At 40.8% G+C, this 24,715-nt stretch overlaps 1 long non-coding RNA gene across 1 annotated transcript in view; it reads left to right on the plus strand.

Annotated features, from left to right (window-relative positions):
• Positions 1-2,076: 2,076 nt before the first annotated feature.
• LOC309659737 overlaps positions 2,077-24,715 on the plus strand; it is a 39,803-nt gene continuing 17,164 nt past the window's right edge. The window contains exon 1 of the long non-coding RNA XR_014262927.1: positions 2,077-9,413. This is a non-coding gene — a long non-coding RNA (uncharacterized lncRNA). The remainder of the gene's footprint in view (positions 9,414-24,715) is intronic.

The following is a 24,715-nucleotide window of genomic DNA, read 5'->3' on the forward strand; positions in this document are numbered from 1 at the left end:
GCCGCGATAGCGAGAGGCCCACGCACCACGATGAAGAGTGGCCCCCACTTGCCACAACTAGAGAAAGCCCTCGCACAGAAACGAAGACCCAACACAGCCACAAATAAAATAAATAAATAAATAAATAAATAATAAAATTAAAAAAAAAAAAATTGGGTTGGCCAAAATGTGCCTTTGGTTTAAAAAAAAAAAAAAATGCAAGGAAAGAAAATGGATGGATTTGCTAGATTGCCTCAAACAAACCTGATTAAGGTGGTAGTTTCCCAAGTAATTCATGGTTCCTAGCAGTCTTGTTTGACTAGTGGTTGGGGCCCTAGCACATATTTTGTACGAGATTCTAGTCCAATTTTCTGATCTCCCTTTACCCATAGCCGTGGGCTCTGGCTACAGAAGTGGTAGCGTTCCATTGTTTCTTCTAATCTCATACATACATTGTTTGTGCACCAACAATGTGCTTGTCACCCTCAAGTAATTTACAGCCAAGTCAGAAGCAGACAAATTAAAGAGTCATTCAATTTAAAATAAGGAACTCTACAGTTCTTTAAACTCTATAGTTTAAAATAAAAAGCTCTAAAAAGGAAACGCTACTACACTGTTGGTGGGAATGTAAATTGGTACAGCCACTATGGAAAACAGTATGGAGGTTCCTCAAAAAAATAAAAATAGAGTTGCTATGTAATCCAGAAATCCCACTCCTGGGCATATATCTGGACAAAACTCTAGTTTGAAAAGATACATGCACCCTTATGCTTTTTGGGTTTTTTTGTTTTTGTCATTTAATTAATTAATTAATTAATTAATTTTTTAAATTTAATTTAATTTATTTTTTTATACAGCAGGTTCTTATTAGTCATCCATTTCATACACATCAGTGGCACCCTTATGTGCATAGCAGCACTATTTACAATAGCCAAGATATGGAAATGTGCTTATCAACAGATGAATGGATAAAGAAGATGTGTTACATATATACAATGGAATATTACTCAACTATAAAAAAGAATGAAATAATGCCATTTGCAACAACATGGATGGACCTAGAAATTATCATACTAAGTGAGATAAATCGGAAAGAGAAAGACAAATACCGTATGATATCACTTATATGTGGAATCTTAAATATGACGCAAATGAACTTATCTACAAACCGGACTCACAGACATAGAGAACAGACTTGTGGTTGCCAAGGGGGAGGGGGCATAGGGGAGGGATGGCTTCGGAAGTTTGGATTAGCAGATGCAAACTATTATATATATAGAATGGATAAACAACGAGGTCCTACTGTATAGCACAGTGAACTATATTCAATATCCTATGATAAACCATAATGGAAAAGGATATGAAAAAGAATATATATACATATATATGTGTATATATGTATATATATGTGTTTGTATATATATATTTATAAAACTTTACTGTACACCAGAAACTAACCCAACATTGTAAATCAACTATACTTAAATAAAATAAATTTTAAAAATAAAATAAAGAGCTCTACAGTGTCTGATTGAGAACCTCAGTCTTTGGGGCTCACAAAAAAATCTCTTGGAGGAAAAGACATTTAAACTAAACCCTTAAGGAAGAGTAGGAGACAGCAAGGGGAGGGGGTGAGGAAACTCATGTAAGAGGTGAGAAGGCAAAAGAGTGAGTTCAGGGAAGAGGGGTTGGCTCTGGAGCAGAGTGTGTAAACGATGGGATGGAGGTAGGGGAGAGGTGGTGAGAACAAGGCTGGAGCAGTAAGCAAGGGCCAAGATCATAAACAATCTCAAGTGCATACTAAGAGTTTGGAGTCATATCCAGAGAGCAATTATAAAATATTAATTTTATGTTTGCTTTGGCTGCTCTGTGGAGAATGGAGTTGAGGGAAACAAGATTGCAAGCAGGGAGGTCAACCTCAATGCAGGCCAAGGGTTAAGGCAGCCTTAAATAGAGTAGAGGGAGTGGAGATGAAGAAAAAAGAATTCAAGACTCACCAGGTCAGTATTCCAATGTTGCAGGCAGTTCTTGCTGGTCCCCTTCATCGGGTTACCATTTCCATGTTGGCTTTGCCCTGTTTCACTCACCCCTGAGCTGCAGGCACTGAGAACATAAGGAAGACCCACAGTTAGTAAGAACAATTGTTGGTTAAGCACCGTGAGTCTGCAGAGGGTATTTTTTAGGGTCTCAAGTGAAATCGCCAAGTGTTTGTAACTATGTTTCATTTCAGGCACCAATTCTGATGGGAGAGGCTGAGACAGGTGTTGGCTGTTTGTTTTAGGACACACAGGAAAACAGGGAAGCAGAGGGAACCATCTTGACAGTGACAAAGCCAAGCTTCATGGAGCACTAAAATGTTCCTCAAGACACCACAGTCCCCCAAGAGGCTCAGAGCAGTCTGGTAGCCAGGATTTCTCTGCCTCTGCTTTTATTCCACCATCAGCTGTAATACCAACTCCCTGGGTACCTCATGGCTTCTGCTTACTGCCTGTGTGTTGGCCTCGGTCTCTACTGCTTTTTCCCCCACACCTCGGCAGCCCTAGCTTATATCATTCCAGGGTCCCCAAAGGCCAGAGATCATCCTCTTGGATGGTTCAAGCAGAAAACTACTAGGGAAGATTATTAGTGGTTCTTTTTGGGTCGCATACCTATATCCCTGAACCAATCACTGAAATTAGGGGGACAAGAATACATGTGCAGCTGAGGACTGGGGGGTCCTACCGCAACTACATCTTATGGGGAGGAGTTCTTCACAAAGTGGTAATCCATTAGCAGCCCAAAGCAACTTTTCTGAAAAGAAAAAAGTGTCATTGGCAGGTACCTTGGGCTTTGTGGCCTGTCCTGAAGATATTTTTCTAAATATAGGTAACTGCTTTCACAACTTCGAGTTTCAATTTCTTCTGCTAGAGAACAAGAATTTGTCAGGTTAGATGTTAGTCAGTTTTTTAAGTAAATCTCAAATCTATAGATTTACCCATCAGACGTTGGGGTATGGGCAGAAAGAAACAAAACAAAGAAAAACTACTATATACTGTCTTTTTCTCAATCAAGAGTCTTTTAGTAACAGAGTGTACCAGTAGTGTTTCTTTGATTGCAAGCAACAGAAATCGACACTGGCAAACCTAAGCAAAATAAAACGTATTGGGAGAATATTGGAAGGTAACAGACAGGGCATCTCTGAAGGCTATGAAACAGGAATCATAGGATTGGTAGACTTTGTAGCAGAAAGAGTATGTCAGAGAATACCACTGGGATGAAGATCTCCAGATGCACACATAGGTGATGAAATTATAAAGAAAAGCAGGAAAATCATCTTCATAAAAGTCAGGATAATGGTTACCTCAAGAAGTGAAGATAGGACCAGCTACCTAATTTGCAGGGCCCAGCGCAAAATGAAAATGCATGACTGCTTGGTTAAAGATTATTAGGAATTTCGAGATGGCGACTGCAAAGCATGAAACGAAGCCTGGGACACTTCTGAGCATGGAGCCCTGTGCCACTGCACAGGTCGCATACCCGTGAAGCTATCTCTGAATGAAGGAGAGGGTTTCAATTGGTGAGGGACACACAGGAAGCTTTAGGAGGCTGATAATCTTGACAGTGGTTCTCGCTTTCAATTATTTATAAATCTTTCATGTAGTTTTATGTACTCTTCCCTAAGTGTCATTATATTTCACAATTAAAAAAAAAATCCAACCACATCTTCTGTCCCACGTCCACCATACAACATTCAACATGCCAGGAGAAAGAGTGAGTGGCAAAGTTCAGGTCAAATGCCAATGTCCCAGCTGCCATAGGAGGATAGTAATCTAATAATAATAACAAAAATGGGAAGGCAAACAAGAACAAGATGAAGAAGAACAATAATAGGAAGTAGACGAGCTAATACTACTGAGCAGTCACTACATGTTTCAGATGAATTAACTCAGTAAATACACATTACAACCCTATGAGATTGGGACTTCCCCCTACGGCTTCCAGAGTGAGAAATGGGCAATTGGACTTATTGATCACTAAGATCTCACACCTTGAGGGAGAGAGAATTCTCTAAAAGGAAAGTGGATATGTTGGGATATAGAATGTGTGTGGATAGCCAAGAAATGCCGAAGTCCATTACACAGGTCAATGAGAAAATAGGGCTTTGGTACAGGCTGTTCTTTTTTGCATTTAATAATCATCGGTTGGTTTTCCAAGTTTAATGCCCTATGGTAGGTAATATACAGAGAAAACAAAGCGGAACAAGAGAGTGGCCTTCAAGTTACAATACGTCACTTAAGAAAAAAAAGGGGAAAGAGGGAAAAAATACCTCTAAGGAAAGTTCACGTACATGGAAATAATATATAAAGTGCTCAGGCTCTAAGGAAGATGAGTGTTGGATGTGTCCAGAGGCATTATTATCATATGACTTATTGCCTTCTTAAGGTAGCTTCAGCCCTGCAAAGATGGACTCAGAAACCTAACCCTGCTAAGGAGGCCATTTCTTCTACAGTGAGTCTGCCTTCAGAGTTAACCTGACCACAGACATCATCACTTTTTTGCCAGACTGGAACAGCTGAAGAGCATGACTACACACATTAGATTCATGGATATGCAAGGCTGCCAAGTGGGGACTCATCAAGACACAGAAATCTGGAAATCCCATTAGCGACAGATGCAGCCCAGCATGCGTGTCTGGGGAGGCCTTGGCTACAGCTCTTGGGACAAAGACGGATTCATCTTGGATCATGACAGCCATTCCAGGCCAACCTGAGATCAGTGTGAGGAGGAGACATGTCACAAGGAGGGAGAGGATAAAGCCAGGCAGATCACAGCCATCCACATGCCCCAGGGCAGGGCAAAGAGGCCAGTTGTTGGAGACAAGGGTTCAAATCCCTGGAGGTCCCCTAACCCAGTGTTTGAATTAGGAACCTGAATGCCTGAGTTTGAATCCTACCTCTGCCACTTCAACTTGAGCAAGTTACTTCGCCTCTCTCTGCCTCGGTTTCCCATCTGCAAAATGGGGATGACACATCCTAGGGTTGTTAGGGTTAAATGCAATAACCCCTATACACTGGCAGTGGTGATTATTGTTACTGGTGGCCTGTATAAAGTGAGGGATGGAATAAAAGGGTCTCTAAGTCCCTGTCTAATGCTAACATTCTGTGACAATCTTAAAGCAAAAGTATTTATGACTTTGGATTTCTATTAACGGAACTTGTTCAATTGAAGGCACTACCTGTGAGTGTATTTTTGCTTCTATTTTTATGTCTATTCAAACCTCTGGTGATAGTCATGCACTGGCTCATGTAAAAGACGAGTATTTTAACCTAACCGCTTTAACATTTATAATCAGTGAAGCCAAGTGTTGAATAGGGAGGGAAACTTGGAGACCCTTATTTGTCTATTTTTACTCAGCCCTACCTTTTACAAAGAGTTCATTCAGGAAGGGCTGAATTGAAGCTGAAAGGGGCACACGTAAATGTGAAGATGGTCATATGACAGGAGAATTCTAGGTTTAGAAGTTCAACGTGGAGATTATACTTGCTGAAAATATTCTTAATGTATATTTTAGTGGTAAATTGTTAACATTCTTTCCATATTTCCTGACCTCAGTTATTCCCTTTCCTCCACTGTGGTTAAGGGTAAAATTCAGGAATGGATAACTTTCAGAGAACCGAGGAGACAGAACTTTGCCTGTGGTCAGAATAAAAAGCGGGGGGAAATTTTAGTTGCTTCGAAGTTGGTTTATGAAAAGTCAGGGGAAGGAAGGCAGTGGGAGGAGGCGTCTCCGGGGGCCCAGCTGAGGCTCCAACTCCCCATTTGTCTTAATTTGGCTTGTGGTTCTGAAGGCCCAGGGAAAACACAGACTTCCACTAATGTAGCCCAGGCAAAATATTGGAAGAAACAAAGCTTAGACATTTTGTACAAACTATAGAAAGTAAAAGCAATAAACTGCAAAAGCAGATGAGACCTTCCTGATGGAGGTACTGTAATATCTCAAAGCCAGTAAAAGAGTCCTTCAAATACATCCTCAAAGCAACTAGACTATTTATCGTGGTGTCACATTTATGACCCACATAAGTAGCAGTCAACTAATATCATTATAAAACTCTGATTTATAAGCACTTACATTGGATTTTTCCTCCTACTGGGACCTCAAATTTGACAGGACCACCTCCCTATTTGCATGAGGAATTCCTGTCATAATTGGGGACCGTGGATGTCCTGCAGTCAAGATGGTTCCTGTTGATGACAGTTTTACATATTCCATTTTTTTCCAGGGGCAAAAGTCACATGCATACGGTTGAATTCTTGGTAGGGGCTCTTTCAGTTTCCATTATGTTGATAATCAGATACAGAGAATTTCCCTGGGAAAAGATCTCTAATAAAATTATGAATAAATCACTTGGACTGATCCCAGATGGAGAACCCAATGTGATTTTTAGAAGTTGAAACCTTTAGATTCTTCGGCAACATTTTGGTAAATCCATTTTTTAAAACAGCAGCAAGTCACACATTGGTTTTGTGAATTATGTCTATCACCAGATTTGTGAGGCCGGGGACTAGGAAAAGATGACGACAGTAACCCCGCAAATGTTTCATTTCTACCCCCGACTCCCACCCCAAAGGAACAACTATACTTTCAGAGCCAAGTCCTGACTTCAAGGCTGCCCACAGTCTCGCTCTCTGAAAACCCTGTAGAAAACTACGGGGTGGAAGGCGATCATTTAAAAGAGATCACATTCAGTTTTATTAAAAAACCAAAACAGCTGGGGCATTGATTTGCAAGCTCTGTAATGCCATTGGTATGCCTGACCTGGCCAAGATATTAAAAAGATATTTAAGGCAATGTCAGTAAGTGTCTCAGGCACAAGCTTTGGCATATTCCAACAGCATTATGGAGCTGCGGGTGATTCGTCTTCCTTTATGTTTCGCTATGCAGAGAGAAGGGGAGGGAACATTTACAAAATGATTTACTGTGACACATCCATTCTAATGAAAGCCTGTGCCGCCCGCCAGCGCTCCTGGCCGATCTGCCCCCTCCCAGATGCTCGGCCATATGTCCCATGCTTGGCGTGAGCGACAATTGTGTTGGTGGAGAGCGATTCCTGGGATCTGGGTGTTTTTAATAACAATCCCAGAAAGCTCTGAGGTTGCTGGCTTGGGTAAGAAGGGCAGCAGGAAAGGGCCCATTCGTTTGGGGCTAAGTGTTTTTAAAGATGCTCCAGCGGTATAACCACAGGATGGAGTAAGATTTACTGTCTCCTCGGGGCCTGGAGGATTGCTGGCAGAGGAGTTCCGGCTTCGTTGGTACAGGTTTCCACCATTGCTGGCCTCCCCCGCTCAGGTTCTCCTCTTTCTTACCCTCCCCCCAGCTGGCTTCCCTCTGACTTCCTGCAGCAGCCGCATTCCTCAGTTGCCAGAAACTCACATCCTAGCTCTGTCTCAGCTGCACTGTTACTTACCGCTTGCTTCCTGGAAGCAGCTGCTGCTTTGACCACGTGCATTTCTAGCCCCCTGCCTATTGCGACACTAGCTTAATTGCCTTTGCCTCTTGGAAGGAAATCAACGTTTATTGAATACCGACTATATATAAGACATCATGCTTGGCCCTGTGAAAAATAGAAAGAAATCTGGTGTAAAGATGGGTCTTTGTCTCAAAAAGTCTACAGTCTGCGTGTGAATTAATGCTCCCAGCTTAGTCTTTGGGCAAGTTTCTTAACCTCTCTGTACCTTAGTTTCTCCATCCATCAAATAGGGAGAATAGTAATACATAGGACTGCTGTAATTAAATTAATGTGTGCAAAATGCTTAGAATAGTACATGACACGTGATAAGCATTTAATAAATGTTAGCTAGTTTTGAGCCCTAGTTGGAGGAAAGAGAAAACAAGAGAAGTAACATAATATTTATCTGCCATACCCTATAATAAGAGTTTTATAGATGTTAACTTAATCCTCACAATACTATGTAAGGTGGGTATTACTATTACCCTTTCATTTTGGAGTCAAGGGAGATTGCCAGGTTAATAACTTATGTGAGTTTCCACTGTTGACAGAGCTTTCAGTCAAGGCCAAAACTACTTGGTGCCAAAGCCCATGATTATGAAAAGTCAAATGATTTAAAATGTAAATAATGTTTCCAAAATACTAGAGGATGTATGGCAAGGTGATATGTCATTGATTTCCCAATAACTTGCACAAAAAGACATTCCAACAAAAACATCAGGGAGGAAAGACTAACTGGAAAAGGTGGGGCTGGAGGAGAATCTTGAGGGATGAGTGTAATTTTGGAAGCGGGCAGCAGAGGCCCGTTTACTGTGTGAGCAATCACAGGGAAGGAGAAAATTGCACCATCTTTCAAGAAATGGAGCACAAACCGGTTTGACCAAACCTGAGAGCTCTGGAAAGTCTAAAGATGGCATGTTTGAATACTTTCCTATGGAGGGATGGGGGCAAACTGAGTGTCTTAGCAGTGCTTTGGAAAGATTTGCTCCACAGACATAGAAATCAAACTTTTGGTTACCAAAGGGAAAAGGGGGGGAGGGATAAATTAGGAGGTTGGGATTAACATATACTCACTACTATATATAAAATAGATAACCAACAAGGGCCTACTGTATAGCACAAGGAACTCTACTCAATATTTTGCAATAACCTATAAGGGAAAAGAATCTGAAAAAGAATATATATATGTATAACTGAATCATTGTGTTGTACACCTGAAACTAACACAACATTGTAAATCAACTATACTTCAATAATACATACATGTATAATTTTTTTTTTAAAAAAGAAAGGTTTGCTTTACAAGAGAATACAAAATAATCTGGAAAATAAGAGTCAGTCGGGGGCTATCATAGTCCTCTTAGCAAGAACTACCAGGGTCTGCCTGAGGGTGGTAACAGGGGTGACAGGTAAGCAGGAGACAGATGGCATCCTCAGAAGGGGTGACTGAAGGGGGTGAACAAAGAGACTCTTTGCAGAGGGCCGGGTAGGGCTGGACTCTACCATCAAGGATAGCGTCATCCTCTCGAGCTAGCAACAGGGAGGAGCTCTTTCCATCAGGTTGCCTGAAGGGGCTGAGGTCAAGGAGCAATTCCTGGACTCAGGGAGAGGAGCTGGATGGGGAGGACTGCCTAGCGGGAGCTGTGGCTCTGGGCAGAGGGACACAGCCAACCTGCTGTAAACAGCAGACAGGCGCCAGGAAAATAAGTACCCCGTCCTTGTCTCCTCCCTCCTCTCTCTTGCCAGTGCCCCTGGGCAAGGGAGCCCTTTGCTGCAGTCCATACAGATCATGGTTCGATTGTTCCTGAGCAGAGAACAGGATGGAGAAGAGTAGAGGGAAAATTTGGGCATGCAGATGGAAGATACCCAACATGAGAGGTTTGTTACAGGATTAGGTAATTGACATGGCACTGCGCCGGGCACACAGAGGATACTGAACACTTGATGGTTAGTATTATTTCTTATTGTTTTTCCTGCTTTGGTTGGCTTGGTACCCATGTGTCCAGCTCAGCCCCTCTGGCCTCACCACAAAAGAAAAAGTTTTCAAATCCCTGCAGAAGCATGAGAAGTGACACACTAAAAAGTCAACTGAGTTTTTTTCCTGCAATCTTGGGCCTCTAATTTTTTTTTTTTTTTAAAGAAAAAAAAAAGGAGGCTTGGAAATCATCTTTTTTAAACACAACCATTGTGATTTGTTTTATTGGAAGTTCTTAACAGAGGAAAGGGATTTGTTTGTTTAGATTGCTATGCAACAGGAAGCATTGAGTAAATGGTTTCTCAGTTTTTATTATTTTAAACTTCACCCAGGAGAAAATCGATCCAAGTTTAAGAAAGAGAGGAGGAAGGGAATATAGGCTCTAGTGTTTTCAAAATTCTAAATGGCATTGCAAATAATAGAGGCTTGAAACAAACATTCACAGATAGAAAACTGCCTTCATAATTCTCACTTTCAAGGTAAAATCAATAGATAATGTCTTCATCCAGCCAAACATTTTTTTCCAGCCAATTTATACACTACCTGATAAATAATCACTGAAAACTGAAAATGTATCACTTTCAAGCAAATATCAGCAAAAGGTTAAGTGGCTCTAGAAGAATTCTTTTTCATCGCCTTTCCTGGCTCTTGACATGCACAAAGCACAGCTAGGCAGAAACAGTCAGAGGTCAAAAGAGAAGAGGGGCAGATGCCTCCTCAAATTCTCACCCTATTTTAAGCTCCATCTTCAGTTTTGTTTACAAAAGCTTCAAATTCCCCCCATTGAACTATTTCTCATTATGCCTAGAGGTTTCTGGTTGACATTCACACTGATGTTAACTCTATCAGATTGGCAGCCTTCATGTAGTTTCTGAATTTTCTGTACAAGCTAGAGGGGGAAAATGTACGTGAGTTGAATGCCCTGAACTTGGTTAAATCGGACATCTGGAAGCCCATGGTGAGGAAAGAGAGCAAAGGTTAGGAGAAAACTAACAGTAGCAACCAGCAAAACAAACTTTTGTCTGGAGCAACAAGAAGGCACTGCAAACAGAGATCAGCCCCTATGGCCCAGCTCATCATTTAAAACACAATGTCGTACTGCTTTATCTAATATCAGAATATACCACAAAGTATAAAGGAGTCAATAAAAGTATTCAAATACAGCTACCCAAAGACTGCCAGTACTGACACTTTGATACATTTCCTCCCAAGTTTTTTTAAAAACATGTATATATTCTACATGCATATGCATATAAGTTAAGATTGCAAAGAAACACAATGAATATTTTTGAAACTAAAAAACAGGATTATTTTACACATGCAGTTTTATGTCTTGCATTTTAGGCTTAACATTATATTTATGCATTTTCCCATGTCATTAAATATTTTCAGAATGGGTATTTTTTAAAATTAGCTACATAATAGCTTGTCTTGCAGAAGTAGCATAATTTATTTAACCAACCTCATATTGTTGGCATTCATGTTGTTTCCAGCTTTGACTGTTACAAATAATATTTTGATGAAGATCTTTAAAAGAACATTTTTTTTTTTTTAATTTATTTATCTTTGGCTGCGTTGGGTTTTCGTTGCTACGCGCGGGCTTTCTCTAGTTGCGGCGAGCAGGGGCTACTATTTATTGTGGTGCGCGGGCTTCTCACTGCATTGGATTCTCTTGTTGCAGAGCACGGGCTCTATGTGTGTGGGCTTCAGTAGTTGTGGCACGTGGGCTCAGTAGTTGTGTCTCGCGGGCTCTAGAGTGCAGGCTCAGTAGTTGTGGTACACGGGCTTAGTTGCTCCAGGCATGTGGGATCTTCCCGGACCAGGGCTCGAACCCGTGTCCCCTGCATTGGCAGGTGGATTCTTAACCACTGCGCCACCAGGGAAGCTCCTTAAAAGAATATCTTGTAATTCTGTCTAAAGGGATACATTCCTAGAAGTGAAACGACTGGGTGAAAAGCAATTAAAACGTAGAATCCAAACTGCCATCTAGAAAAGTTATGCCAACTCTTGGTCTTGTGGGCAGCTTATGAAAACACTCATTTCATTACACCCCACCATTCCTGCAAACTGTCATCTTTAAAACACTTTGCCTATTTGAGGGGTGGAAAATGGTGCCTCGATATTTTAAAATTTCATTTTCTTTCTAAACCTTTATTTGCCATGCCAAACCAACTTTTGCCACCTTTGAAAAATCTGATTTTCTTTTGAGTGGACTTTGGAATGCCAACTCCCTGGGAAAAAACTTCCATGAGACATGTGAATACAACCCTCTTAATATAAATGTCACCAAATCTCTATCAGCCTTCATTTTAATAATAATGCCAAACAATGGATTCTTTCCTGTCACGTTTGTAATATAGTCATACCAGCTTTCAAAGGCTGGTGCATCCTGGGACTGCAAGCAAGAGACACTGGCGGTTCTCCAATCCGGAATGACAAGTGAGCATGTCTGTCACTCTGAGCCCACAGGGTGATGGAACAGACACATGGGATCGAGTGACATGCGTACCCATCAGCAACCTGACACTCATTCACCCCTCATATGTCAGGGATTCCCAATCTTCATGCCAAGGACCCTTTTGACAGTCAGATGAATTCTACAGATCCCTTCTCGGAACAATGCCTTTAACTGCATAAAATAAAATACCAAGGATTAGAAAGGAATCTAATTATATTGAAATTTTGTTTTCAAAATACTTATAAAAATCTGTAACATAGCCAAATATGTGCTTATTTATTAAGCACTAAATAACAAACTCTAGTGGCAGATCGAGTAACTACCATAATTGCAAAGTGGTAGTGAGGGTAAGGATATTCCAAGATATCTACCAAACTAATATAATATGAGAATATTTATTATTTCTATTAGTGACAAAGTCCAAGTTCTGCAAATACTGTCTTGGTTTGTTGCCTACATTCATGATGAAGGAAATGCTGTCTTTCAATGAGAGGTTAGTAAAAGATGTAATTTTTTTTTCCCCATCATGGAATGCCTGAGCTCTCTCCATGGATCCATGGTTACATGAAGTGTTCTGAAAGTAGGAAATTATGTAAAGGCATTATCTGTACCTCCTCCCACTTCTAGAACTGTGACATTCTCTCTGGGCCCTGTCCATTATTTTTTTTGCTCTAATTACTACGGTTCTGGGAAGCTGTTGGAACAGGGCAGGAGGGTTGGCCACAGTGGAAGATCTTAGTCAAAGGGTTGAAGCCATGTGTGAAAAATACCGTCCTTGACGAAGTTGCAGACCTGCACTCCGATCGCATGCCATGTCTAGGACTGCTCCACCAAGCCTGGGAGCCAGGAGCTCAGGGTTCTAGCTACAGCTTTACCACTAACCTGTGTGTTACTATGAAAAAGCCCTTTGACATCCCTGAGCCTCAGGTTTTCTTAACTCAAAAAAAAAAAAAAAAAGATTTGGAAAAAACAGTCTCTAAGTTCCATCTCGCACAATCTTTGACTTTAAAACATTCAAAAACTTCCATTGTATTTTGATGATTAACGTAGCTTTCCAAAAGAGTTCTCTAGTATCCAGAACAGAAAGCCTTACCTGTTTTCTAAAATAAAGTTTATCTCTCTTTATCTGTCACTGTCAGTCCCTTTTTCCATTTCTTCCTCATCCTCCTTCTAAAACAGAGACTTTTTCTTTTCCTGAGAGCAACGGAACCTGAACTCTTGTGTTGATTCTAAAGTAGAACTAGAAGTTTCTCTGGAAACCACTTCTCCCCACCAGGTCTGAGTGCCTAGGACAGGCAGTCTCCATGTCAGCATCGGTTCTAATGGTCCCCAACCTCTGCTCATAGAACATCCTTCCTTCCCCAATAGATAAGTTTCCCTTCTGTGCTTTATCCCCTGAAGCACTAGGCAGGGACTTAACTCTCCCTGTGTTGTTGCAGTGAACAAACTGAGTAAAGTATTCTGTTCTCCTACTCAAACAGAGTTCACAGAGTAAATATTTCTCATGGATTTTCCTTCCTAATCGCCCAACATTTTAAAACACTTGGCATTCTGCTCCATTCAAGTGGTCGGGGCCAGATTCAGGGAGAGTCTGAGCTTCAGGTGTCCGAGTAAACAGGAGTGCTGGGTGAATGAGGGGGCCTGGTAGGAACATCCTGGGCCCTGTGGGCCCTAAGAATACTAACAAGGCTGAAGGGAAAGGCTCAGAGGCAGCCCTGCTCTTGGCAAGCCCAGGCAGGGTTCCCTTTGATGTGAAGTCTTGCTTGATATTGCTTTGTGTGTCTGCATTTGTCCTTGGCAGGCAGAAGGCAGTTCCTTTCCAACAATGAGGTGCCCTTGTGTATTGCTGCCTTCCACTGAAACAGTGATGCATGCAAGCAGCTCCCAGGGTGACAGGCAAGTGCAGGGGGGAGGCTGGGGCTGGTGGGAGGGGTGGGGAGGACGCTCAAGGAGAGCCCAAGTGCCAAGGATGTTAACAAGGGAGCTGAGACAGGCCTGGGAGTTTGCACCAGAGCTCTCAAAACATTTTACCTTGAAGTAGGAACAATTTGAGAGAGATACAGAGTAATTAGCAGCAAAACATTGAAAGTGATTTCCTTTGACTGAAACACAAAGAGGTTTAGAAATATGAATTGCAATTGCCTCAAGTTATTCTGGATCAAATAGTGGCTTGTGAATATTAATAGTCACAACTGACTAGACTTCTCTTAGGTTTTGTGGATAATATTAGTCCTGTTCTCTACATATTTCCAGTTCTCCACCCTTTCAAGCAAAGTGGATTGCACTTCCTGGTCTCCTTGCGGTTGGGTAGGGCCATGTGACTAGTTCTAGCCAGTGAGTAGAAGTGCCATGGGTCTCTTCCTGGCTGGAGTATTGAAATACTGATGTAAGGCTCTCTGGAATGGGGACCATCAGTATTTGAGATGGTAGTTTCTCTATCAGCCTGAGCCTTTAAATAACTATAATATCAGAGTCCCCCTGCCAACCTACAAGGGACAAGTAGCATGAGCAAGAAATCAACGCTTTTGGTTTAAAGCCACTCATATTTGAAGGCTGTTGGCTACAGCAACATAACCTGGACTATTGTAATTGCTGAAGGCACGGAAGATGCTCCTTTCCTTGTCCTGTTACATGGAGATTAGATATTGAATTGTATCAAACTGATCTTGGACTTCCATGAGAAAGCATCCTCACTTTATTTAGGCAATAGGAGCTTTCACAGCCAGGGAATTTCTCTAGGGAGTGGCATTGCAAGTCAGTTGTCTATGGATGCATCTCTAAGCCTTAAGCTTGGGAAGCCCAAAGTGTCGTAGATAAGAGCCATGATAGGTCCCAGAAGGTGCAGAAAGATGTTCATTGGGTCTCACTTAGCTCAAAGAGAGCCAAGAGAGAAACTTTATCAACGGAATGCATGAATTAAGTGTCTCTTTTCATATCTTTCTATGGTCAGAGGGCTTCAATCCCTGAGCCACTTTTAATGTAAGAGTAGAAAAAGTGGAAAAGGAAAAAATATGGCTGGAGAAAACTCACAGATGAAAAAGAACTCTGAAAGAATACTGGCAAAACTGGAAGAGATGTAATTTACATTACAGAAAATAGTTTACAGCCCTGGTAAGGCACAGAAGAAGGGAGATTGGTTGGGGCTTCATGTGAGGTGTACAGAGGGCTGCAGTTAGTCCAAAAAAGCTTCAAGGAAGTTGTTCTCAAGAACTACTGGACTTTTGGAAGGAAAAATAGAACGGAGGGTCAGGAGAAGGGCGATACAACCTGAAGCCCTTCTAGAAGCCAGATCAAGGTGACTCTACAAGAAGGCATTATAGAAATTTGGCCTGAAGGGTCTGGTGGGGTGTTCCATTTTTTGGTAGACATAGGAGAGGGAAAATTCAGGTGGTCAGAGGTAGGCTGATAGAGAAAGAATTTTAAAATAATTAATGCTAGGAGAAGTACTCCAAGCGAAATACTCCAGGTAGGGGGAGAGGGTAAAGTGACAAAAAGTGACAAAAGCAGTAGCATTAAGATTATAACCTGGGATGGGGATGGTGTTGGGGCCTGAGGCAGCAAGAAAAGGGAAACCGCCAGCCTCCATATGAGGGAAGACTGAATGTTTACAGTGATGTGACTGGGAGCGCTAACTCTCCTCCTATATCCTTCCTTGCCCCCTTCCTTAACGGCACTCCCTGTTTTTAGCTGAGTATACAACCGTGCAGAATAAAGATTACCTTGCTTGCCTTCCTCTTCAAATAGATGTGACCATTTGAAACAAAGGACATTGGTGCCCTTAGTAGTGCCAAAGGACCTCCAACTTCAATTTCTTTTCTCCCATCCCACAATGACTTATCCTTGAATGACTATTTCCCTCTGCTATGCAAGTTTCTTCATCTCTTGTTCCTGTCAGCGTTCAGTGCAGGAAACAGAAACCATTTTAGGTACCTCAAGTAGAAAGGAATTTAATACAGGGAACTGAGTGCTACAAAATTATTGGAAGAGCTAAAGGTAAGTGAGGAAGTCCTGTTAGATGGATAGCTCGTGCCTCTGCTAGGTTTTGAGGTTATAACCCTGTAGCTCTGAACCAGAGGTCAGGAAATCTCTGTCAACACCCAGAGGTCAAGGAACTGCTGCCAATTTTACAGTTGCCCCATATCCGTGAAGCTGGTCACAAGAAAGTGGGATGTGAAGTCTGTCCACAGCAAAAACTCATTTCTGCCAGAACCTGTCACTGCTGCAGAAATAAAATTGGCCTTCACCTGTATTTCACCTTCCAAATCTTATGGGAGGCATCTGAAACCCTGGCAGCAAGGGAGCCTGAGAAATGTAGCTGTGCCAACAGAGCATACCTGATCCACCCCTTGTTTGTTCCCCTGGAGATGTCAGACATTCTCAGTAATTTTCTTAGATGGCTTCCCTGCTCATGTATTTCTCTAATAGCCAATTAAAAAAATATTGTCATCTATTTATTACATGCTAAGACTATGTTGGGCACTTCAAAGTGAACAGAGTGATAGCTTGGTTCCTATCATCTGAAGCCTCTTCCACTCGAAAAACATGTGTTCCGTTTCTGTCAGGTACTCAAGAAGCATCGATAGCTTCTCATTATCTACCAAATAAAGTCCAAGTGCCTTCATTTAAATCTAACAGACTCTCTAGAATCTGACCTCAACTCTTGTTTTCATTTTTATCTCTCATTTTTCCACTTAATGAACTCTTATGGACCAGAAAAACTGGATTGTTTTCTATTCTCTATACATATGCCTCTCTTTTCTGCCACCAACACTTTAGCTACACTGTTTCTCCTCCTTAGAATGTTCTTCTTCCCGATGTCTCTCTAGGTCAAAGCACCACTGATCCCTTAGTATCCAGCTCAGATGTCACCTCTTCTAGGAAGCCTTTCTCGATGCCGTACAGCTGGGATACTCCTTCACATAGCAGAATCCCTGGAACTTGATCTATATTCCTGCCGTGGAACTTAAAACAGTTCACCTTGTATTACAGCTTTTTTGTATAAATATCATTTCTTCTCTAGTAGACCATGGACCATAGAGGAGCAAGGATTATATTTCTTATTTATTTTTGATCCCCCATAGAGCCACAGAGTTTACTGAGTGAATAAATGTAAACCTGGAAGACAGTCATTATTCTCAAAGATTTTATAATCCAACAGTCAGATATTTTTTAAAGTACCTTCACTCTCTTTTTCTTAGCATGTGAAATCTGAAATTCTTTGCTCAGAATTTCATGCTCTCCAGCTAATTGGCACCCCTGACATCCCATCTCATAATTCTTTAACTTTCAGTGACAATAAATAAGCTTTTTTGTTCTCCCCACATGTCTTGTTCGTCTTTCATTTCCTGTTATTCCCGCAACTTAGTGTGTAATTTATATGATGTCATTTTCCATTTTCTTCTAAACACCAAATAAGATGGGAATGCCTCCTTAATGTCTATAGCAATAAAAAAACAATTAGCAGATTGTATTTCTAATCTAAACCAACAATTAATGCAAAAGATGTAGCTTGATTATACATGATGAAGAATATATTTCAACAGTATATTTTAAAATTCCATGTCAGGTACCTCTATTCACCAACTCTTTTTATTTATGGAACACCTCCAATTATAAAACAAGTCATAGGCCTTAATCTTTTTTATCAAACAAAAGACCTTAGACATGGAATTAGACACAAAAACATTATAATTTAATTGTACCTTTTTTCTGCCTTACGTCGAATTTACCCTTTATTAAAACAACAGCGTTTGTAAATGTTTTGGTTTCCTTTCTCAGATGCAATATGCCCATCCCCACAACTAGTTCACAGGTTCTTCAAGGGAAAATACATCTTCCTTCCCTTGAACTTTTATCCTCTAGTGTCTAACCCATTGCATCTAGTATTCCAGTCTTTAAACAATAAGAATTCAAATAATGCTTATTTCAAGCCATTACTACTAAAAACAGAATGAAGGAAGTTGTCATTGATTTCTTTGTACAAAGTTGTCCCTCCAGATATTATCTAAGTAACCTCTACCCACTGTTCAATAAAAGAATACTTTTTCTAGATATTTCTGAGAACATACCTGTCTATTATATGAAAAATAACATGGTCTTGGGCTACAAAATGAGTAGGCTTATAACCAGTAATAGAGCTACATAAATCTGGACTATACACGCTATCATGGAGATGGAGATGCAGCGCTAAGGGAATAGAGTGGAAAGAATGATTACCTCTTCTTCTTGGGACTCATCTTCACCAGTCAGAGAACATTTATCCATCATGCATACGTGCTGGTTATGCTTCTGAATTTGTAGAAGGAGCACTTAACCCTCCCCTCTCACTAGCAGGTTGTTAAAGCACCTATGTCTGCTCTTATCAGCAGTGTAGGCTTTTATGTTCCAGGTAGGTTTGTGCTGGAGATTACAGCCTTTAACTCCCTGTGGTCTCATTCTAATTCAAAGTCCAGTTGTGAGAAATAATATTTACAAAGGAGCGGTACAAGGACATCGCTGCCCATACATTACACTAGCTAGGCTAAATGTTGCCCTTGGATTAACCGAGATCATAACAGGGCTGTGAACTTGAGTTCTGATTCCTTGTAGACCTCCCTTTTCCAAATTTGTGCCTTAGCCTAAGCCATCAGCCTATAGAGAGAAACATGAAGTCTCATGGAACGTGATAGTGCTTGCTGCTGCATTTTCTGCATGCATTGATGTTTAGGGCATAATCTGAGGAATCACACAGTATCCTCCTTTTGAGGACACCCAGAAGTGAGGCTGCTCTACATCAGGAAAAACTGTTCATATTGTCTGTAGAAGACACTAACCCAAAGCCATTCCCAAGGCCCTTGCTCGCCCTCCTTTCTCTGTAAAGGCCAAAAAGTCAGATGTTCACTTTTCCAGTCTCTCTTGTAGTGAGGGGGAATTCATATGATCCAGTTGTGGACATGAAACATAGAAGGAAGTCTGCAAGGAAGCAATGGCAATTGGCAAAAGGAAGGGATGGCAATTACTTTCCTGATGAAAAATACATGTGGGAGGAGAGATCTCTAGCCTGTCCTTACATCTTCTCTCTACCTTGGTCATGGATGTGATGTCTGGAGTTGTAGCAGCCCACTTGAGGCAGTGAGGCTACAGAGTGATAAAAATCAACACCCTAAGGATAGTAGGGAAGACAGATAGAAAAAGCCTGGGTCTCTGATAACATGACTGAACAAGTGCCCACCTCTGGACTTCCTGTTAGTGAGAAAAATAACCACTGATTCATGTAAAGCATTATTAGCTGTGTTTTCTGTTACTCGCAGCCTAATATATAATTAGTTTTTGTTTTATAAAATGTTATAAGTCTTGTAATTAAGCCTGTCTTTGTCTTAGCTTTGGCTACCAGAAAGTTACAAAATTGTAACTAACGTCTACCATGACATATGTTCTGCTAATTTTTGTCTCCGGATTTTGTGGGCTTTTTACTCATGTTTTTATTTCACCCTGATTCCTCCAAGTACTTATTTTGTTATTTTGTATTATATGCATTTTACAAGTCAAAATTTTTTTCTAGAACACAGCAACATATAAATAATACATAAACAAAAAATCCAACTCTGCCGGAAGATTGAAGAAGTCATGTTTGAATAAAGATTTCCCAGAGGGACAACATCTGTGCCTCACTCTTTAGTTAAATTCAGTAATTACAGTAATTCCTAAGGTTGTAACTGAAGTGAATCAGTAAGTAGTTTAAATAGTGGCCTATTAAACATTGTTCTCTATTAAAATTCAGAACTCTAAGATCCTAAAGTAGGGGGAACACAGACTTCAGGAGATCTATAAACCTTTTGACATAAACACAATTTTGTTTGTACACACAAATGTGCGTTTTCTGGGGTAAAAGCCTGAGACTTTCATCAGATACGCAAAGTCTGTTATTCGGAATAAGGTTAAGAACTTCTGGGTCAAGTTACATTTACTCTTTTTGAGTCTTCCTCCCCCTGAATCACCATTGTGGTTCATTTGGGGTTTTGCATTTCTGTCAAGACCCTGAACTTCTGTCACGATGCTGATGCCTGCTTCATCCTGAGAGTACACACTCTCCATCAACGTTAGTTGACTTGCATTGATATGTAATTATTTACACTGCATTTGGTGTCTGGAATGGCAATCTCTTGTTGATCATTCTGGAGGCTCTGAATCCATCGGCTGCATCCCAGTGGGCTCGGTGTGTTGTAGACACACAAATCAAAGTAGTGTGAGGGAGGAGAAAATCATTCCCTTCCAGGATAATGCATTTTTCATGAGAAACAGGTCATTAAGAACCATTGCCTGGTGCTTGCTCTCATTCTATCTTTTCATCCTTCCTCTCTTGTCAAATTATTTGGCCTCCTTCTTCTTCTCTCTGTGTTTCCCCTCAGCTTAATTCCTCTGCATTTGATTATTTTACCATCTCCTTCTTTTTAATATATTTAAATGATTTCTACCTGATATGCATCTTTGAACTATTTTCTTGCCTGACTTTTGTTCCTTTTCCATCACGTGGCATCTGTCTCTTCATTTGCTGTTGTGCATTATACTCACATTCTAGCTGATATATTGCACAGATTTTCCCAAACTTATAATTTCAGTTCCCAATACATAAACAGACAATGCTCTTACCTGTTTTTCCATGATACTTTGATTCTCCCTGAAGATTTAATTTTACTGCCCATTGTCATATTTTTCTATTCCCTTTTACACCTGTGAATACAGACTCAATAATTTACTTGTGCCAATTTTCTATGCTGTCATACAAATTCTGTGGCAGTTTCCTCCCAAATGATGGACTTGAAGTGATCAATCCATCACATGTCTTAGAGCAACTTTCTCTTTTCCGGTTAAAATCAGGAGTGGGTTTAAGTGAGCCAGAGATTTTTGAAGAAGGAGATTTCTGTCATGAGAGGAGTGACTACCGTGAGGGGAAAAATATCTCAGTGAAAACTTCTTTCATGTTTCTGTTGACAGTTCTTTTTTTAAAGCAACTGAGTCAGTTATAATTTTTAGCAAAATTTAATTACATGCAGAGAGTAAACATCTGGAAATCATCTTGGGTAATCAGTGTGAACTTACATGGTAAATCAGAGACTTATATGCCAGAATTTAGAGATTATAATCTTAATGATCATTATTCATAAAAACCTTTGTTTTCAATCTGTCTTTAAGAAATAATTAGAATTCAAGGCATTCATGAAACAGGAAACTTGCCACTTTATTTCTTACTTTATGTATATCTATCTCCCTCAAGACAGTGGGGTTTTTGGAAGAGGGAGTTAAGTACTGGTTTGTTTTTGGTGTGTAAGCTTTTTTCTTTAAGTCATTTATTTGTGAAATTTAAGAAGCAGTAGGGATTCTAAGTCAAGCAAGTAAGCTGGAAAACAATAAAACTTGAAAATTACCCAGGCGTGAAATCCCCTTGAACTAAGGAATGCTTCCAACATTAAGTTCTCCATAAGCATGAACTATAAATGATAACATTCCAAAATTAGTTTTTGAAGGAAGGCTCATAACAGGAAACTTGATCATCTGAAATTAACCCAACCTACCTTCTTACTAACCTAAAATAATAGCCTCCGCCCCTACCCAATATGACCTAAAAATAATAGATTGCATCTCACCCCAGTGTAACTTGGCTTGAGCCCAAGGATTAATACATACATGACACTCAGAATTGCATCCAGAAGAAGAAGCAGCATTCTCTTTCTTGTGAGCTGTCACAGGGCGGTAAGCCTCCCTGGCTCTGTAATCCTAATTAATGTTCGTCATCTACACTGTGTTCCAGTGTGAAATGCAGAGCGGCCACACTCTTTGCTGGGAATCGGTCTCTCAAGAGGCTGCAGTTTCAGAAGGTGTGTCTCAAACTCTCTATTCTGAGTCTTCCATTCTCAAAGGGATTATGTGTCTTCACTCTGAAAGCTGATAACCCAAGGAATTAAAAGGCTGAGACAGGAAAGAAACACCAGGAAAATGCTTGTTTTTATTTTTTCATTTTACACGAGATGGTCATATGGATATAGACCAGAAAATGCTAGAGGTAGGAGAATAACCGGTTTAAAATAGTAAAGAGTGGGGAGAGGCAAGGAAGAGATGAAGGTGTAGAAAATAATGGAAAAGAGAAAAAGTGACCAAAGGGGAGAAGCAGATAGCAGGGCTGCATTCTGACTTTTGTGGGCCTTGGGAACTTTTGCCTTATGGGTTTCATTCTCCATAAGAAAATATTAAAGATTAGATTTTACTACAGCGTTGGAATAAAGGTGAATATACTGATATTTGTATTAAATTGTTTTAACCTGAAAGGTCATTTTTTTCTTCTGATTTTAAAAGAAATGAAAACATTTTTGTGTGCTTCTAAATTATTATGGGCCCAAGGCACCTTTCCCCTCTGCCTAGTGGAGAGGTGGGCCTTATAGGTAGAGTGAGGGAGAGGGAGTTAGCAAGAACTCTGCTCAGAAGTGAGGGGAAGAGTTTAAACTAGCAATGTAAAAATTAAATAAATACAGATATCAGTGCCTCACCATAGTCTAGATCTAAATTATGTGTTATTCCGAATCACTCCAGCTAACCGGTATTGAACAATTACCATGCGTTAAACACGTCACATGCTTTATCTCACTCATTCCACACAACAACCTGAAAGTTAAGCAGACAAAGATGTGCCTTGAAACCTTAGGGCCCCTCACTTGCTCTGCTTCCTTCCAAACCTCTGTACCCAGTTTTTAAGAGGGTCTCTCAAGATTGTATATGCGTCAAGCCCTCCAAACCTGAACCTGTTCGTATAGGTGTATATGTATAGTCGGCGTATGGACAGACAATATCCCCCCAATTCACTGTTCAGCTCACTGAAACACAGAAAGGCTAAATGATTTGTAGATTGTTCAGAGTCACAGGGCTACTTGTTAAAGGATAGACTTAGGGAGATTGAGTTTGGCTAAAAAAAAAATCTTGATTCATAGGTTAGAATCAGATTGGATGCAAAAATAAGTGTAAGGTGCCCAGAAGTCCATTCTCAGCCTACGTTTCCCAGGTAATCTCCTTAACATCTCCGGCTTTAGCTGTCACCCCATGGCTGGTGACCATCAGATGTATAGCTTCAGCCGTTTCAGTTAGGATGCTTTCAACTGCCATTAATAAGATCCTCACCCAATGATCATAAAAGATACGAAAACGCTCATGTGAGAGGCCATCCAGCGGTAGCGTGAGCTTCCAAGATGGCTGATGCACAGATTCAACAACATCTTCAAGGAAACAGGTTTTCTCTCTCCACTCTGCAGTCTTCAGTGTTGACCTCATCCTGTGGCTTAGTACCTTTGCGTCTATAGGAAAGATGTCAGGAGTACCAGAGCTATAGGCTTCCTCATCCAAATCCACTGAGAGAGAAAGCCTGGCTTCCCATGCATTTCCAGAAGCCTCCTTGCCTCTCATTGATGGGAATTAGATCACAAGCCTATTCCTGAACTAATTTCTGGCAAGTAGGATGATTTGGAGATCAATACTTTTAGGTCAATCAGGCCTACCTTTGAGATGAGGTCAATTTCCTAAATCACTGAGAAAGGAGTGGAATGGGTATTGCAGAGTCGGCAACAACGTCGGCAATATCAGCTCCAGAGCTGGTCTGGGAAGTGCCCAGCAAGCATCTCCCAATCTTACCATCCACAGTCATATTTGGTGCAACATGTCCAAAGCTGAACTCATGGTCTGCTTCTAGAAACTGCTCTTCCTCCCATGTGCCTTATTTGGAAAAATACAAAACCAGAACTCAGAAAATAACCTTCAACTCCTCTTACTTCTTCACCCTCCCCATTACCCAGTCAGTCATCAAGGCTACCCCTCGCCAGTATCCTCGGCACCACCCTATTTCATCCCCTCAATACTCCTTACTTGAATTATTGTAATATCCTCCTACATGGCCTCCTTTGACCCATAACCCCATTGCTACCAGCAGTTTGTTTCCAGATGGAGTAATAAGGGAAAGAAAACTCATGTCATTACTTTAAATAACTTCCATTAGTAGCTCCCCATTAGCTTCTGGATACGACTCATTTATTCATTTATTCAATATATACTTACTTGGGGTCTCCATAAGTCAGAATCTGGGCTCAGTGAGATGGATAAAAGGATGAATAAAATCAGTGGGGTCCCTGCCTTCACTGGGGTTTACAGTCTAGGGGACTTTGGAGGGCATGGATAGGAGGCGCCTGGAGGGAAGTCCTGATACAGTTTTTATAGGAAATCAGCACTTTGAGCTTGCACGTGGGAGGGAGCTGGGAAAAGAGCAAATAGCAAGCAGTGTCCCCAGCTCCCAGTGTCCCCAAAATTTCCTGAACCTTAATAAATTACTCATTGTATTGTCCTCATAAGTGTTTGATTATGTCCCCATCTCTCCCTTTAGACTATTGTCTTGTTCAGCTTTATATCCCCAAAGACTAAAATGTCTGTGCAGCTTCTTTTTTCATTTCATCAACCGTTTATTTATACCCTGCCTTGGTTCCCCCCCACCAAAAAAATATATGGGGCTGCCTGATCCACAGTAGAAATGCAACAAATATGGAACACTTTTACAAGTAAAAAGACCCCGAGACCCAGAAAGCTTAAACCTGTTGACCAAAGTCAACCAGGTAAAATTCTTCTGAAAACTTTTCCTGTGAAAGTTGGAAGAGTTATCACGAAAGGTGAGTTCTCAATCACAGGAAGTATCTGAAGACAGGCTGGATGTTGTGCGTCATTGGTTATTCTTAGGTTCTTGTGGTCTTGTCCAGGCTGTGATTCTACAAAGCACAGTACAGGTAAGTGATTTACAATCACTTAGAAAAT

Source organism: Balaenoptera physalus, assembly GCF_965194825.1.
Source record: "Balaenoptera physalus genome assembly, chromosome: 4".
In the NCBI taxonomy this organism is placed as follows: Eukaryota; Metazoa; Chordata; class Mammalia; order Artiodactyla; family Balaenopteridae; genus Balaenoptera; species Balaenoptera physalus.